This window comes from Vanacampus margaritifer, chromosome 1, assembly GCF_051991255.1.
Source record: "Vanacampus margaritifer isolate UIUO_Vmar chromosome 1, RoL_Vmar_1.0, whole genome shotgun sequence".
Lineage (NCBI taxonomy): Eukaryota > Metazoa > Chordata > Actinopteri > Syngnathiformes > Syngnathidae > Vanacampus > Vanacampus margaritifer.
Window position 1 is genome coordinate 10,119,395 of NC_135432.1, and position 19,294 is coordinate 10,138,688.

Sequence of the window (19,294 nt, forward strand, 5' to 3'; positions counted from 1 at the left end):
ACCTGTGGGAGGGGGCCAAAGGGGTCGGGTGCGCAGTGAGCTGAACGGCAGCCAAAGGCGGGGGAGTTGGCGGTCCGACCCCCAGCTATGGAAGCTAACTCTTGGGACATGGAAAGTCACCTCTCTGGCAGGGAAGGAGCACAAGCTGGTGTGTGAGGTCGAGAAGTTCCAACTTAACATAGTCGGACTCGACTCCACACACAGCTTGGGTTCTGGTACCAATCCTCTCGAGAGGGGTTGGACTTCTTCCACTCTGGAGTTGCCCACGGTGAGAGGCGCAGAGCAGGTTGTGGGCATACTTATTGCCCCCCGGCTTGGCACCTGTACGTTGGGATTTATCCCAGTAGACGAGAGGGTAGCCTCCCTCTGCCTTCTGGGGCGGGGGACGGGTCCTAACTGTTGTTTGTGCCTATGCACTGAACAGCAGCTCAGAGTACCCAACCTTTTTGGAGTCCTTGGACGGTGTGCTGGAGAACGGAGCTCTGGGGACTCCCTCGTTCTGCCGGGGGACTTAAACGCTCACGTGGGAAATGACATGAGGCCTGGAGGGGCATGATTGGGAGGAATGGCCCCCCTAATCAGAACCAGAGCGGTGTTCTGTGATTGGACTTCTGTGCTCGTCACGGATTGTCCATAACAAACACAATGTTCAAACATAGGAGTGTCAATATGTGCAATTGGCAAGGACACCCTAGGCCACAATTCGATGATCCGACTTTGTAGTTGTGTTATCAGATTTGCAGCTGCATGTGTTGGACACTCGGGTGAAGAAAGGGACGAAGCAGTCAACTGATCACCCCGTTGTGGTGTGTTGGCTCAGATGAAGGGGGAAGATGCCAGTCCGACCTGGCAGACCCAAACCTATTGTGAGGGTCTGCTGGGATCGTCTGGAAGAACCCCTGTCAGTAAGAATTTCAACACCCGCCTAAGGCAGAACTTCTCCCTTGTCCCGGAGAGGTAGGGGACATTGAGTCTGATTGGGCCATGTTCCGCGCCTCTATTAAGGCGGCTGAACAGAGCTGTAGCCGTAAGGTGGTCGGTGCCTGTCGTGACGGCAATCCCCGAAACCGCTGGAGGGATGCCGTCAAGCTGAAGAAGGAGTCCTATTGGGCCTTTTTGTCCTGTGGGACTGCGGAGAACACTGACAATTATCGGCTGGCCAAGCGGAATGCAGCTTTGGCGGTAGCTGAGGAAATAACTCGGGCATGGGAGAAGTTCAGCGAGGCCATGGAAAACGACTTCTGGACGGCTTCAGGGAAATTCTGGTCCACCATCCGGCGTCTCAGGAGAGAAAAGCAGTGCACGATTAACACTGTGTATAGTGGAGATGAGCTGCTACTGACCTCGACTCGGGACGTCGTGAATCGGTGGGGAGAATACTTCGAAGACCTCCTCTGTTCCACCGACACGCCTTCTTTTGAGGAAGCAGAGTCTGGGGACTCTTAGGTGGGCTCTCCTATCTCTGGGGTCGAAGTCACTGAGGTGGTTGAAAAGCTCTGGTGGCGGGGGTGGATGAGATCCGTCCGAAGTTCCTAAGGGCTCTGGATGTTGTGGGGCTGTCGCGGTTAACACTCCTCTACAACGTCGCATGGACATCGAGGACAGTGGCTTTGGATTGGCAGACCGGGGTGGTGGTCCCATTTTTTAAGAAGGGGGACCGGAGGGTGTATTCTAAAGATATACACTATAAAGGGATCACTCTCCTCAGCCTCCCTGGTAACGTCTATTCAGGGGTGCTGGAGAGGAGGGTCCGTCGGAAAGTCGAATCTTGGATTCAGGAGGATCAGTGTGTTTTTCAAATCCGAGACCATGGTCCTCAGTCGGAAAAGGGTGGTGGATCCTGCCCCAAGTGGAGGATTTAACATATCTTGTTCACAAGTGAGGGCAGGAGGAAGCGGGAGATCGACAGGCGGGTTGCTGCAGCATCTGCAGTGATGCAGACTATGTATTGGTCCATTGTGGTGAAGAAGGAGCTGAGACAAAAGGCGAAGCTCTCAATTTACTGGTCGATCTACATTCCTACCCTCACCTATGGTCACAAGCTGAGGGTTGTGACCGAAAGAACAAGATCCCGGATACAAACGGCCAAAATGAGTTTCCTCTGCAGGGTGTCCGAGCTCTCCATTAGAGATAGAATGAGAACCTCGGTCATCCGGGAGGGACTCAAGGTTGACCCCCTACTCCTCCGCGTTGAGGTAGCTCGGGCATCTGGTTTGGATGCCTCCTGGACGCCTCCCTGGAGAGGTGTTCCGGGCATGTCCCACCAGCAGGAGGCCCCGGGGACGACCCAAGACACACTGGAGAGAATATGTCTCTCGGCTGGCCTTGGAACGCCTTAGGATCCCGCCGGAAGAGTTGATTGAAGTGGCTGGGGAGAGGGAAGTCTGGGCTTCCTTGCTAAAGCTGCTGCCTTGCCAAAGCTGCTGCCTTGCTAAAGCTGCTGCCTTGCTAAAGCTGCTGCCTTGCTAAAGCTGCTGCCTTTGCGACCCAACCTCGGCTTAAGCACTAGATAATGGATGGATGGATTTGTGACTTAACAATGGTTCCCATACATACAGTCCCTGTCTTCACAAATCTTTAGAATTATCTTGGAATCACATCTGACAGTTGACAACATTTAGCACATATTACAAGACAAGCTTTTTTTTCATCTAAAAATATGATTATGAATATGATATGATGCCATTACTTTCCTTTGCTGGTTCCATAATATAAATCCATGCCTTCATTTCCTTGCCTTGATTACTATACGACAATTCTCTATGCATTCAATAATCCTCACCGTACTTCAATAAATCCAAAACTCTTCTGATAGTCTCCACTCTCACTCCTGATCCAGTGAACACATGACCTTTGTCCTGCAGAACTTCCTCTGTTGGAGAGGCTAAGTTTGGACAGTATAGGTTTGATTCAATTGGAGTATTTCTCTTTTCGCCCTCGGGGTGTCGGTCAAAATACAAAGGAACAGTGGAGCGAATATGTGGATTGGCCGCTTTAATCCAGGAACATCAGCAAGAGGCTGTTACAGTAGGTGCACTATAGTGTACAGGCATACAGGCATGGGCTGCTATGATGCAGGCACTGTGGCGAACTATGGATGTTTGAAATCCTGAAGTCCTGTGTATGCATGGTCTGATCATCTATGTGTGTGGAAGTGTGAATGGTGAATGTGTGATTCAATGTATGTTTGGTTAAATGTGTGGTTCTGCAATAAACAGAAAAACAATACAGCGTATGAGTGTGAATACTTGACTCCTAATAAACACAAATACAGTATTGCATTACTTAATAGCACACATTGATAGGATAAGTAAGTGGGCTGCAACATTACTAATTCACATGAACATACACTATGTTAGCTGTGCACATGGCTATAAACAAACACAGAAGTTGTAAAACATACTAAACATGAGCTAATTACTCAAAAGTATGAGGCACGTAACGAAATTTCATCACTAAACATTATTTGTGGCCGACTTCGGCCGTGGACGTCGTGTAATGGCGCCGCGCATTGAGAGAGCATAATGTCCCAAACTGACGGCAGACATTAGTGCAAAGTGGCACAAAATGTGCAAATAAGCACACAAAACTTTAGTGCACTTCTCTACTAATGCCTAACACACAGAAAATAACTCATTTATGTAGTTAAATGGTGTTTAAGACACGTAATTAGTTACGTAGTAAACTTCAACGGGGAACTCAACGAGCTGTCAATCAAATCGGCGTCGGAGCTTAATAAGGCACACAAGACACACGGTAGTGCGACAAATAAACACGATACAAAGTAAACTAAAACACTACTTAAGTGTACTCACTTTACGTCAAAGACGCACACGATCACCACACCTAGCAACAGATTCTGTCATGGCGGCGTCCAACTGCACAATAACCGGCTGCGCAACAAGTAATGGACCCAGAATGCAATACGCGTATCACATAGGTAAAAAAAATAATGACGTCACTCTATTCTTAACATGGAATATGGAAAATAGACAAATATAATAACGATGACTATTAATATTTGGAACCTTTCTAACATCCTCAGTTGAGGCTTCTATAGCTTCACCCTGAATCTCTAAAAATCTAAGCAGTTTCAAATATCGTCACCCTCTTAAAATAAATGCCTGTCTTTTTTTTTTTTTTTTGCTTCCCCCCACCCCCCCTTAATCATCTCCTCATGATACAAATGGTTCATTTATTGTATTTTCTAAAAAATCTGAAATAATTACTATTCATGACGACTATTTTAAGACGGCGTCGATATGCAACCTCTCTGTTTGGGTTCGCTTTTATTGTTTTAACTCTTAGCTACTCACCCGACCAATCAGGCAAGCACGTTCAGAAAGAAAATGTGTGGGAAAAGTGGCACGTGGTTGGAACACTGTGTTCCTGAAGTGTGAATTAGTCGCCAGAGAGTGATTGTAACTGCATGGGGAGGTCATCTAACACTCTGAGCATCTGTCTCCCCGAGAAACTGAACGTGAGATGTCTGCATGTCCACCCCACATCCCCATCTTTTCTTTTGGCATCTTTTCCTTGGGATGTGTTGCCTTCAGCACCTGCTGACATTGTCACCTCAGGCATCCATGATGTGACACCAAATGTACGAGGCATGCTGCTGCTCTATTCTTAGGCATATTGTCTGAGTAAAAGCTAGTACGGCCTTTTTAAATATCGTTTTAAGAAGGCTGTGTGATGTCAAATGTTTGAAAGAGGAGACATCTTAGCGGAGAGAAAACACCTCTACAGATGAGAGAACAGAATGTTTTGTCTGAATTCTCCATGTATATTAAAATTCAGCTCATTAATTCATGTGTCTATGCTGGGAGACAGAGAATGTGTCATCATGAAAAGTTTGCATCTCTGTCCTGTTTTGCATCTGTTGAGACATCTGCATTGAGAATGAGAGCTTCCGAAGAGCCTGTCACATCTAAGATAAGTTGAAACAAAGCAATAAAGCACAGCTGCATGGAGAGAGAGAGAGAGAGAGAGAGAGAGAGAGAGAGAGAGAGAGAGAGAGAGAGAGAGAGAGAGAGAGAAGCAATAGAGAAATGAGAAATGAGTGGATGCCTACTTTTTTTTTTTCTTTTTTTTTTCTTGGGGAGAGCTCAGTATTGATCATTTGACATGTCATCATCATTGTTCTCCCTTTTTTTTTATATATATTTTATTTTTTTTATTTTTTTTGGTATGTGTGTATGTGTGTGTGTGTGTGTGTGTGTGTGCGTGCGTGCGTGTAAAAAAAAAAAAAAGAATTCCCATACCGTTCACCTAAACCGAACACTTCAAAATCCAGCCAGAGTCGTGGGGCCGCCAGGAGACCCGAAGAGGGACCAAAGAAAAGAAAGAAAAGCGAAGCCCAGCACCGACCAGACACCACCCACCGGGCCACTAACCAGAGTCCTTCACCAACCCCAGAGACATCTAAATTCCAACAAATCAGGGAGACCTCAAGGGCCCGAAGGAGAAACTGAGGAAAGGTGAGTGGATGCCTACTAATGAAAGTACTATACAGGTTAATGGATAGAAAATAGATCATTCCAAAAAAAAAAAACAGGACAAAAACAGTAAGAAAAAAAACTTCAGATTTGTTCCTCATTATACGATTAGAACTAGTTATTTAGTACGTGCCAAATTGCTGTGCTTCTTGTGTTTGTGCTACTGATTGAGGAAAGGAGCCTCCATGCAGATAAGTCAAAGCAGGAGGCTGTTAATCAGTTTTGTCTTGAGGCTTCTCCAACTCTTTTCATCCCAAGTCTAAAGTGTATCTCAACGGATCTGAGGAAAGCTCCATCTTAAGACTTTGGGGTTTGTTTTCTTTGCAGAGCTTGCGAGTTCAACACTGAAACCAAAATTCTCCTGTCTTGGGAACCTGAATCACGTCTAAAGATGCTGGAAAAATTGCATCATTGTATTGCAATTTTAAAATCATTTTTAGTGAAAGATGTAACAACTTGGAAAATAAAGTGTGACCACCAAGGAAACTTGCTGGAAATTAACCCCATAAATTCCTCTTTTTTTTTTAGGCTCACCAACTGTGAGAGGGGGCATAGGGGTCGGTGCAATATGAGCTGGGTGGGTGACCTCAGTGCTACAGAAGCTAGCTCTAGGGACGTAGAACGTCTCTGGCAGGGAAGGAGCCCGAGCTGGTTTGCAAGGTCAAAAACTTGTGGTTACTACTTTTAAAATGCGGCAGCGGGTGAAGAAAAAAGTGAGCACCCATTAAGACTTGATTGTATTTTCACTCACAGAGGCAGCACTTCATCACCAGTTGGCCCAATGACACTTGTCAAATTAGTGTGTGGATTCGTGTAGATGGCACATGCACGGTGGAACATTGCCAAATGTGATTTGGTAAAAATTAGAACAGCTTGTTAAGTGACATTTTGAAAATGATAGGTGGAACCAGAGAACTTTTTGTAAACAAGCAATTCAAAAGTAGTTTTTCATGATACATCCCTTTTAACACCTGACACTCAAGATGTCTACGCCCACCTGGTTTTGCTCTGCTCAGTAGGAGTCCCTGGCACCACCAGTGATTGCTGGCATTCTGTAGTCAGCAGATGCAGCAGAGTGTCATATTTCAAAGGCCGAGAGGAGAGAGATTTGTGAGGCCCTTAAAGCCCCAAAGGCAGGCTGGCGCCTCCCATTCTTGATCCCAGTCAGAGGAAGCAAAAGCCTCCTACCATATCATCCTCGGCAGCAATTACTACAGAGGCGCCAAGAAAGGGGACATAGCATCTTGATTGTTGCAAATCACGAACTTTCAGTGTTTGTTAAAAACAGTAAACTGAAGCAACCCTCATGGTTGCAGTCTAGCTGAACTTTTAGTTTCAGTCATGCTGCCAGTAATGTTGAGCAAGTTATATAACTGTTATTCTTTATTTCATAACACTTGTGTTGTCTGTTTGTTGAAGTAATACAAAACCTGTCATACTCTCTGTGCTTCCAAGCCCGACAGGGAGTCAGTATGTACTGTACAGTAGCAGCTCTTTGACTACAAATCTGTTCCTAACAAGAGTCTGAACATTTCACACAGCTTTCATCTTCAGGGATCACAATTGATTCAAGCATATCTTTGCTGCACCTTTAAGCCTAATTTCCTAATTGCATCTGCTGCATTCATAGCCCTGTGCAAACGACACAATTATTCAAATTTGTTTTGGATTGCAAAACCGGAAATGTTGGCAGCTCATCTTCGCTAGAGAATCACACATTTTGGGCTGGCTGGCATTAATTGTTGGCAACGGTTTCTTGTTTTATTATGCAATTTATTTTCTGCGCTCATGAAGGCTGAGTTGTGGATCCTTCATACGGATTTTTAGATTGACCTCAAGAAATGAAATGTAACTGGTGGTACTGAAGACTCATAAACCCTAGCTTGCTTCATGCGGTGCTGGGCTCCAGTGGAAATACGCTATAAGACTACTTGAAGGTACAGTATATTAGGAGGGTGTTGCTGTCTCCTTATTTGGTCAAATGTCTCCAGGGAATCAACACTATCAGTTGGCTCTCTGAATTTGTGTGTACTTAAATATGTTGTGTGTTTCAGTGTATACGGAAGTTGATTTAAAAAATATATATATTTCCAAGTCCAATCATTGTCCCACCCGTTTTGTCTAGTAACTCTAAAAAAAAAATCCATTTCCCTTTCTTGTGTTAACAATAATAATTAGTAGGTTGGGCTGACTTTAATTCTCCAATCTTTCCTAAGAAAAGATTCTGACCCATTTGTTCAGACTTCAGACATTTATTAGTTCCTTTTTTTTTTGTTTCTCATCCTGCACCCCCGCCGCCCCACCCCATTAAAATAAGTTGTTCAAAAGTTGAATAATGTAGCTAAATGTATAGTGACTGCTATGACGTCCACATTTGTCAATTAATTTGGCTAAAAAAATTATAGACAAACTAAAGACCTGGGATACATTACCAGCAAAAGCTTTCAGGCTTCATTCCTTCTGCTAGCAGACTTTAAAAAGTGACAGGGTTTGTTTGTATTTTGAATTATCTATTTATAACTTAACTCAAATGGTTCCTCTATATTGAATTCAAACAAACTGTGCACTGAAGAAATCTATGGGTGATTTTCTTTCTTTTTCTGTGATTGACGTTTTGTGCACAAGGTGAAAAACAACCTTTCTATAAGCATCACGTCGCAATGTGAAGAAGGTGCACAGAAAAGAAAAAAAATCCACACATTGGCATTTTCACTAAGGTTTAAAAATACTGTAAATAAATACATTTCTTTGCACATCGCCTCGTGGCAGCCAATAGGCTTCAGGAACGGTCCTGCACAGGTCTGTAGTTACCCGGAGAAAAGTGTAAGCGCTCGAGGGGCTTGGATCAAAGAAAAAAAGGAAGGCGCTGCAGGAGAAAGAGTGGCTCACCTCTAGCACAGTACTCGGCAGTGCTCCCTATTTTTGACCCACTGAAATGCTGTACAGTGGTTTACCAAGCGACACCCGTCTCCTTCTCCGATGTGCGCAATGAAACTGCTAAGACCAGTACAAACGAGCGAGTAGCGAGGCGAACACTCACTCCCGCGTTTGGTGTTTAATTAAAATTGCTTGCAGCGTTTTTTTCACCACAACATCCTATTTCGGCCATATTATTTTGGCTTGAATTTTATCTTGGCCGAATGCTGAAAATGCCTATTTTGCCATTTTCGGACGAATATTTTCAACGTTCGAAAATCCGGTGCATCCCTACATTGTGCACATCAACATATATCTGACACAAAAAGTGAGGAAACTTGCATCTGGTTAATTATTTATTAATGACTCTTAGCAAAAAAAGCTTGCACTGTTGAAAACCTTCATTTGTAAGGAATATGCTATGCATTTGCGGGATGTGCAGCTGAGCAGAGAATGTACTGTACATAGCGGTGCCCATGAAAGATTTGCCAACTATTCTCTGCCAATGCTTAACATCTATTTTGCAGTTGCCATTGACTCTTGTTTTTAACGTTTGTTATCACCGGTATTTTGTATGGGCCCACATACTGTAGCTACTCACCTCTGCTACTCGCCCCACAAATGAATGTTCCTTACAAATGTGGCGCCATGAACTGGATTTCCACTGATATAATCCTTATTATAAGCAATGTTGCAACAAAGAAATCATCTACCAAACACAAATTCTCTTACTTTTGTACTATGCTTATGATTCATGGTGTATTTCTCACACATTCTGCTTTGTATTCTGCAGAGGAGATCTCACTTTATATCAGAACCTTGGAAGGTTGAATGCTTTCTCTAGGCTCTAGGCTGCATGATAAATACATGCATATAAAAGCAGTTATTCCACAGTTGCCTTTTAAATTTGGAGATTTGTTTTTGTCATCTTGTCTTTGCATCGAATAATTCATGTTCTGTTAAACTGTCAGCGGATGACACTTTGGAAGCAATGATTGTCTTTCCTGCCAAAAAAATGGATATTCTCTGGACTTCAAAGAAATACAAATTTGATGCTATCACATTTTATGTACAGTGGTGTGAAAAGGTGCGCTGTGATGTCATTTTCAGTTAACAGCAAGAGTCAAAATGGCTGCCACCCTGCGATGGATGAAAACGTATGGATTTTGCTGCTTAATTCATATTCCAAAACACAATATTAATCAAAATACTGTGTTATACTAGTGCGGCCACATAGAACACATAATTGTGAAGATAACTTTTCGTTTTAAATTTGAATTCTTGATTGCCTATCTTGCATCAGTCATAGTTTCCTTAATAGTCATTTCAAAGTATTAGTGTCTGTAAACAAACTAATAAACCAAAAACAAACAGTTTTATATATATATATATATATATATATATATATATATATATAGTTATATATAACCATACCCATATCATCACTTCCTATATCATGACTTAAAAACAGGCCTGAAGGAAACAAACACGTTTTTGTAACATCTCAAAAATGGTGACGTAGATGTTTGTCAAAACTTTTCGACTGCATGGTACATGCATAGCTTTTGAATCTTTATTTGGACTGTATGTGACCCATTTCAGGAAATGCCAGAGCAGCTGGGAGATCCCGTGCAGATAAGTGGCGCCAACAGCACTGATGATGTCACCGTCTCTGAACCCATTAAGCTTCCCTCCCTCCAGTCTTTGACTCGTGTTTAAAAACAAGCACATAAGAGGTGTTTACTTACAAAACACAGAAGGCGTCATTCCAACACGGCAGCATTTTCTGTGATGAATGTCTGCTAGAATACAAGATACTTTAATTTAGCGTACACATACACAGAAAATCACACATGCAGTATGATGAAACAGCATGCAGGAAAGGAGGAGGCCCAACTGTATTGCACCATGGAGCAAAGTAGGTTGCTTTGATCAAGGGCACTTCAACAGCAAGACTTGTATCCCTTGACAAGTCCAAGCCATTTATGGTTGAGGAAAATAATATTTTTGCTCTGCAATAGAGCTCCACCACATCTTAACCGATGTGCATCATGTACCCCAAGACAATTTAGAAACAACATAGCAGAGGGACATTTGTCTTGCTCCCAAAAAATATTATTATTATTATTATTATTATTATTTACTTTAGATTAAGGATTGCTTTAAATGATTCAAACATGTTTTTGGTTTTTTTTTTAAACTTCAGAAATCACCAGGATGGATTGTCAAATTAATGGAAGAACATTGAGATAGAGTTGGAAGGGAGCCCTGGAAAAGGCTCTTACAGCTGTTGAGTACTGTCACTCCAGAGCTATTATCTACAACTACACACTCACGACCCCTCTCCACCCCCACACACACTGCGGGGATTACAGCAATGCTGACACTCCAAGCCAGCGTCTGATTGGATGCGAGCAGAAGGCAGTAACAAGCAGTGGGTTTGGCCTTCTACAGTAAAACAAACATGTCATGCTGACTCCGCGGCCGTGCTTACTGCATTTAAATACCTTCACAGACCACTGTGAGAGTCATGCAATGGGATGATGTGCTCTGTAGCCACCGGTTCCATATAGATTCTTGATTACACTCTAGAGTTTATGATTAACATCTATATAAATAAATAAATAAATAAACATGGCCATGGCCCTCTCCTGATTTTGGATACATGCACTCACTGCTGCAGTTGCTGTCCAGGGCGCTGGGAACAACTTGTCTATAAAGGTTTCAGTGTATTAGGTTACATTCCACAAATATCGTGGCCTAATTGCACAACGGTGCAACTGTTTCGTCATGCTAACTTTTACTTGGTGTTACTTTCAAACTAGCCTGGTCATGCAGACTCATATTTTGGGCACCTTGCACTTTAAATTTAGAATTGTCACTCACATTCTAGAGTATTACTTAAGGGGAGCCTCCAACCTCCAAAGTGAATTTTTTGAATCAGGGCTGAAAGGAATGGATGTTGCTTTCACTGAAATTCAGGGTTGCAGACAACTCGCAGGATGAAATAATCAAAGAAAAGAACAGTAGCATGCTTTGCAAAGAGCAACATTTGCAGATTAATACTACTGTAGCAGACCTGGTGGCATTCTGATACTGAGCTTTATTCATTGAAAAGAATGTGACCTTCACAATTGAGATTATATTATACAATATCGGCTTTTAGAGCTATATGCTGTTTATTTCATACTTATCTGTGAAGGGACCAGACCTTATATTACAATACCCCTCACATGCAAAAGTATTAAGCCACCCCAAATGTTGACAAGTCAGTCACTTATGAAGGAACCTATCATATAGTAAGCATAGGGATGCGGATAAAGAAATGTACTCCATTTAAGTCACAATGGCACCGACAAAACCATGATCCAGAGAGTAAGTCACCTGCTAACTAGCAAAGAGATGGACAAACAAACACAAACGCAACCCCCAGATACTCCACACACCAATGAACAGCATGATACAGCATGATACGGGGATTAGGAAGACGCTGATACCTTCTCGCACAATACAAGTGTGAACTGTCAACGATTGATCGCAGTTGGTATCTTTGTTGATTTAAAAAAAAGCATTTGATACAATAGATCATTCAATCCTTGTTAATAAACTGGAAAAAGTGATTTCACAGGAAGGGTACAATACGTTAAAATGGGTCAATATACATCAGAAGAACTTGACATTGTTTGCGGTGTTCCCCAGGGCTCCGTGTTGGGTCCAAAGCGTTTCAACGTATATATAAATCACATTTTTAATGTATTACAATTACTAAAGCTTAACTATTTGCAGATGATACAAACATATTTTATAGTAACAATACTTATAATGAGTTGGTAACTGTTGTGAACGAGGAGTTAAAATCCCTCAAAAAGTGGATGGATATAAATAAATTATCTCTAAATTTACACAACAAAACAAAAGTTATGATGTTTGGTAACGTTAAGAGTAATTATGAATTCATGGTGTTCAGATTGAAAATGTAAATGTGACAAATTTTTGGGGAGTTATAATCAACAAGAAGTAGACATGGAAGTCCCACGTCAACTCCTAAAGCCTCTCAATTATTAACAAAGTGAAACATTGCTTAGATGGAAATGCACTTTGTATGCTTTGATGAACGTTGATACAACCATATTTCAACTACTGTGTCGAAGTGTGGGGGAACACTTATCAATGTACAATTAATCTTACAGAAACGGGCAATGCGGATCATTCATAAAGTCGTTTTTTCTGGTCACACACATGGTCTGTTTGTTCAGTCAAAGTTGTTTAAATTACATGACCTTATTAAGTATAATACTTTAATACTCTTATAAAAGCATTTCATGAATTACTACCTAATAACTTACAATATATTTTTATTAAAAAAAAGAAAATGCCTATCATAACTTGAGATAATATGGAGATTTTATATTACATACATTTAGAACTGTTTGTGTGAAGTTTTTGTGTGTCTGTGTGTGGGGTCAAACTTTGGAACAGCTTCGAGGTACAACACAAGCAATGCCAAAACATCCACAGATTCAAACTGTTGTATGAAACATGTGGTTTGGTTTCAGTATTTGGAGAGTGCATCTTAAACTTACATTAATCTTCCATCTTATTGTGATAGTGTATGCTTGCTGCTTTTTATTTATCATTGCGGGCATATTATCCATTACCGTTGTTGGTATACTTTTGTCTTAGAATTATTGATATGTGCTTTTGTTTTGTTTCTGGTTTGTCTCTTACCTAAGCTGGCATTGTTAGTTTTCATTACCATTGCTGGTAGGGGCTTTTGATGTCATGTTAGTTAATTAACACATTGTTTTAGGTCTGTTTGTAACTACTCTTGTTTTTCAGTGTTCATGGAAACCGCTGTTGGTTACTGCAAGCTTGCCTGAAAGTAGCTAAATTTGTTTTCAAATTTTGATATTAATGATATTGGGGTGGGACTTAATACGTTTTTCTTCCCCCCACACCTTTTTAGGCTAGGTTTAGTTGAGTATTGTCTGGAGATATTGATAAATTGTTGAATTTGATTGCTGCCTTAAATAAATGAACAATGAATTATGAATGAATCGATGACATATGTGTTGTCTTTTTGCAAAGGTCCCAAACCACTTTCTTCTTTGAGCTCTCTCACTGGGAGACGTAGATCATTTCTCATGAAATAGCCAAGGAAGGACAAGACACCGATAGGAGCTAATTTGGGCTCAATAATACCTCTTCTTATAATATTGTACGGGTTCGTGCAAGGACAAGATGAGAATGATAATTAAGCCTATCCACTGGGCTTAGATTACAGGTGCTGATCGCCTGCAGCCATGATCAGAGATGTCAATGGAAAAGATCATTCATGCTGAAATGACGGGATAAGGAGTGTTTAGAACGAGCGCAAAGACATGTTAAATCACTCTGCCAGTGGCATTGTGACAAACCAAAAGAGGCACATTATAAATGAATTTTCCTGTCAGTTGGTGCAAATGTAGAGGCTGTGTGGTTCTCTGAAAATCCTCTGCTATCGGCCACTTTTCTTGAATGGCCAAAATAGACATGTTAAATGTTTCCAATCACCATAACTGGATGAATCGCTTTGCAAAGACAAATACAGATGATCTGACTGCAACAGCCAGAATTTCAATTCATCATACAAGTAGTTCCGAAAGATTACATTGACACATTAAAAACACATTCCAAGCCTCACCTATTAAAAATACAACACGTGTATCCGCATCTAGGTGTATTTACATCCTTTGTTGTGCTGCAATGCACTTTGCCAGCTACCTGCTTTTGTTAAAAGCCCTTTGTCAATAAATTTGACTTCCCCCGACACTCAATACTGAGTCCATTAAGCCTGAGGGCTGCTCTGTGCAAAGGGGCCACTGGTTCCAGTAAGGTATCTGCTGAGCTCTCATTAGTGAGCATCATCATACGTAATTCTGGCACGTGTAATGCCATTAGAAGGGATTTGGCATCTGATAGTTGAGTAATGGGATGAACTGGACAGTAAATCTCCAGAAGCATCGCTGGAAGTCTTTCTCACTCAAAGGTAGAGAAACCTTTTTTTTGTGAGGTGGCTAAAAGTCCCCTTTATCAAACAGTATGGATTTGTGCTGTTATGTTCTTTCAGTTTTACAGCTTGTGGCTTTGTCAAGGGTTTAAAGATAAAAAGGCTGCCTCCACAGAATTGCTTTGTCACTCAAATATTACTGACGGTTTTCCACGGGTGATTCTCCTGCATGTGCAAACAAAAGCATTCTTGATTATATTCAGGGTTCATCCTGAATTCCTTAATATGATACATGAAACATTTACACACCTCTGTGCAAATACCAGGTTTTCAAGCTGTTAGCCAGATTTGAATGTAATCTCAGTTCACTCCTCCCTCCACCTAGGCCCTTTTCGCGTCCCTGACCATAGCCACACCGCTCAAGACTGGTACTGTACACTGTATACAAACCAACATTAGCCACGGCTGTTACATTGGTAGCATGACTTATTCAAAATTGAAAGCCATAAACACTAAATATTACCAGTTTGATGCTGTATTGATGTAATGTACAATCAAAGAAAAGTATGAGCCGGGATAAACTTACCTGATTGAGAACAGTGACAATGTCAGCGTGTTTTTAAAGTCCATTGATACTGACGTACACGTAGGATACCTACTAGCCTTATACTGTTTCATCATAAATCATCATCATCATAAATCAAGTAGAAGATCAAAAAAATCAAGTAGAAAAATGTAGACTTGCTGAAAACGCTTGTGTGAAAAGCAGTCTGAGAATCCGAGGCACAAAGTATTTTATTAAATATGGACTCCGACATGTTTAAACACAAATTTCATCAATTCAAAAAAGCCGATCCCCACAAGCCTTTTCAGCAAGTCTACATTTTTCTGCTTGATTGCTATTTTGGCCGTATCGTCGAAGAGCACCTGTAGTCAACTTTACCTTTTTCAGCCCCACTTGAGTGCTCACTCCACCTGCTTTTTAGCCTTATTTTTGTTTACCCTTGATTTGTTTCAAGAGCTGCCCAATACGCCACCGAGTTAACGGGACTTTGTAATGCTAACCGGCCGCGAAGATAACATATTGTCGACGAGACGCCGTGCACGTTGCTATCGCTCAGTGGCACATCTGTGTTATCCTTTGTCATGTCTACAAGCAATCACAGCATTGCCTCGCGCCTCTGATTGACCAATCATATAAACATTCACGGCAAAATAACGCTTGCAGGAGGGTTGCCGCTTACGGCAAAATAACCACTGCCTAAACAATCGCAGTGGCAAATACACTTGCCTGCGACGTACTGTACAAAGCATGACGCCACAAACTGGCCGCTACCGTTCATTGGTGAATTTTTTTTCCCTCTACAATACGACCCACCCAGCAAAAATTGATTGAAATGACGTTGAAAAGACGTCATTGGTGTCCATCCAATAGACGTCTGAATTTGGTTGAAAAGTAAAAGGTGAAAAGACGTCATTTTAAAGACGTTAAAGACGTCCTTTTACAGTCTAAATTTGGTTGAAAAGTGAACCAAAAAGTCTAAAGTTGGTTGCTAGGACATCCCTAAATTATTCATTAATCATAATTATTACAATCTAATGCAATTTTTAATCTAATAAAATATTAAATCACCAAGTCATGACTGGATTTTCAATCAAGAATGAGACGTTTTTTTTTTTAAGTACATTCATTGTCAACATTACTGTAAATAACAAATAAATAATTGTATAACTTTTCCCAAAAATGGACAAAAATACTAAATAAAACTAAAGATGAACATTTATTTTTTAAAGAACATTATACAAACATTAAAATACTTGAAAATGGAAACTTAATACAATTTATTTTGTGTGTGTGTGTGTGTGTGTGTGTGTGTGTGCGTGTGTGTGCGTGTGTGTGTGTGTGTGTGTGTGTATGTGTGTGTGTGCGTGCGTGCGTGTGTGTGTGTGCGCGCGTGCTTGATGTGTAGTGATTCGAGGTAGAGGGTGGCAGGGAAGTGAATTTTCCCACTTGTCCCATGAAAGGCTTCCAATGAAAAAAATCTGAGGGAAAAATAGCATGTAAGTATGAATAAATAAATAAATAAATAAATAAAATCATGTACCGTCCGGCTCCCGATGAAAATGACTACTGTTGCGTCTTGCTCCGTTCAGAATGACTCCCACTTTGAAGGTCTGCTTTATCAACACCCCCCAAAAAAAACTAACAAAAAACGCAATGAAATTACACAATACATGTAATCTGAGGCGTGAAAATAACGTAGCTTTCGATGCTAACAACACGGAAGTCAATGAAACCAGTTAGCCATGGCTACTAAATAACCACAAGCGATAGTGTCGTTATTGGGTTCACAAGGTTGACAATAAATTATTAACTAATTAAAATCCTAGCTACTAATTTAAGCGCGGTGTTTGAACACATACAATGAGCCATAACGTGTGGTGCTAGTTATCCAAGCACTGTAGCATAATGGTCAGTTAAATTACACTGCCTACAGACACGTTTAGCTGGACGTACAACCACGTTGAAGAATGGAGGATCAACCACACAGGAGAAAATAATGGACTTTCTTGACTCGTGAAATTTAACCACTGACTTCTGAAGGTTTGTGTTTTCTTTGTATTTGCTAAGTAAATGTGCTTTATGTGCTTTTAGCAGTTATGTTACAATTAGACCTTGCAGTGGCATTCCATTACGGTTGCTATTTTTGTTATTGGTTTACATTTCAATTGTGAAAAAAGGTGGCTTAAATATTAAATTAAATATTGTGCTTCAATAAAAGTGCTATTATTCCAGAGCACCAATAACAAATCTATTGTTCAGTAATTATTACCAAATCAATAGTTACCGCAAATTTCTTTGAAATATCGTGATATAATTTTTAGGCCATATCACCCCACCCCTAGTTGTTGTAGTTAAATAATTTGCCTAAGAAAACTATAAGCATAAGGGTGGTGTGTGCGGCAAACTGAGTGGGTGTTTCAAAAATAATAATTAAAAATAAAATTTGAGGTTTTAAGATGGGGCCAGCCACCAGAGAGGGATTATATTTTTTAAAGATTACAGTTCATACAGCCAGTTTAAAGTCTTTTAACATATAACAAAAAAAATTGGTTTTGTTTTGTTTGTTTGTTTTTTTAACTGCAAACTCCCTCTTTAAATGGGAGCCAGCATCCACATCCCAGTTTAAGAGAGTGTGCACACTTGTGCAACCATATTATTTTAGATGTTTATTTTTACATTCCCTTTTGAAAAGATTTTCTTTCAATTAAGCTGTGCTAGTTATAGGTCACTTGAATTGTGATTTTGCGACCACTTCAAGGTGGAATCTGCCTTTTGCCTGAAGTTAGCTTGGATAGGCTCCTGCGACCTTGAACAAGGTAAATGGTGTTCAAAATGGAAGGATGGCATTTGAACAGGGCTATGTAGACTTTTTTATATCCTTTGTGACACAAGACAAAGGAATCTGGAAGTGGTACGTAATCAAAATAAGCAGGTGTTTAAAATTGTGTTGACCACCTCATAATATTTACTTTTGTCGAATGTGTGAAATAAATTAAATTTTCTTCCATTTCAGGAGCCATTTCAAGAGACAGTTCCAACTCGCTGCAAGGGAAATATAATCTACAGGAAACTGAACTCTTCACCCCGAAAGTGTTTGTGCCTGAAGCTATGTACAGAAATGTGTGTTTTACTGAAAATGAAAGCTAACACCCCACTCTAGTACAGGTGACTCAGCTTCCATCTTGGCAAGCATGATCCCCTGAGACCTTTGACCTCCTAATCGTTTTGCAGCGCTTACGTTTGAGATCTGCTCCAGGCTATTAGAGAGATTAGTGTCACACAGATTTGGGGATGGGCCAAACCTATATCTGGACTTCATGGTATTCTCAGCATTTATTAAGGAGTACCCAACCTATGCTGAAACCTAATCTAGTTTGTGACGATAGCGTGACTCAGTGGTTAGATTGTTTGTCTCCCAACCCAGAGGTTGTGGGTTCGATCCCATGCCATTGTGACCATGTCGAAGTATCCTTGAGCAAGATACTGAATCCTCCTGATGCTGCATCATCAGTAGGTGAATGAGTAGTCGAATATAAAGCGCTTTGAGGGCCGTGCAAGGTGGAAAAGCGCTATATAAATGAAGTACCATTGAGGCATACCCTCCAGATGGTAGGTAATTTGTGTTGTTCCACATAAAGCGACATGCGGTATGCCACTGAAACATTTTGTGTATATCAATCTATTCTCTATAGCAGTTGTCCTCATTGAGGGTGAACTGGAGCCTATCCCAGCTGACTGGTGAGAGGAGGTGTATTTTACGAACCCCTTATTCATCACGAGGGATATAAACATGCATCATTTTTATTATTGTCATCGTACAGTGTGGAAAACAATGTTAAGTGCCGGTGAAAAATTTATCATAGAAAGGCTAAAATAAACTATATTAAATGACAAAATACTGTTGGCTACATAAAACATTATCCATTTGACTTTTGTGAAATCAAGTGAAATTCAATTTTAAATTGTAAAAAGCCTTAAAATTGCATGGTGAAATAGCAGAAAATCAGTTGCTCAGTGTGATACAGAGCAATTGAAAGGTGCATTTAAAATTCCACGTAGGGTAATTTTAAGGTGATTGGAGTTCTTAAAAGTTAATTAAGGACATATTTGAATGGATAATTATAGATTGCGTGAATTACCATGAATCAAGGCCTATCTAAACTACAGATGTGTTTAAATAGTTTGGATTTATTCCTCTGTGTCACTTAGGCAAACGCGATGAACAAAACCGACGACAACCTTCTCCGAAAAAACAACAACCCCCTCGCTCGTAAAGTAGTTAAATCAAGTTCACATGAATGAGCAGACTATCTAGCGGACATTACA

General features: G+C 40.8%; 2 long non-coding RNA genes across 7 annotated transcripts in view; one reads left to right on the plus strand and one right to left on the minus strand.

Annotated features, from left to right (window-relative positions):
* LOC144057484 (uncharacterized) overlaps positions 1-3,925 on the minus strand; it is a 196,315-nt gene extending 192,390 nt beyond the window's left edge. For all 6 annotated transcript variants that reach the window (XR_013295263.1, XR_013295266.1, XR_013295270.1 and 3 more), the window contains exon 1: positions 3,816-3,925. This is a non-coding gene — a long non-coding RNA (uncharacterized LOC144057484). The remainder of the gene's footprint in view (positions 1-3,815) is intronic.
* Positions 3,926-7,027: 3,102 nt separating this feature from the next.
* Positions 7,028-13,475, plus strand: LOC144056252 (uncharacterized). The gene is made up of 2 exons (XR_013295029.1): positions 7,028-7,435; positions 10,017-13,475. It is a non-coding gene; the product is annotated as an uncharacterized LOC144056252 (long non-coding RNA).
* The last annotated feature ends 5,819 nt before the right edge of the window (positions 13,476-19,294 follow it).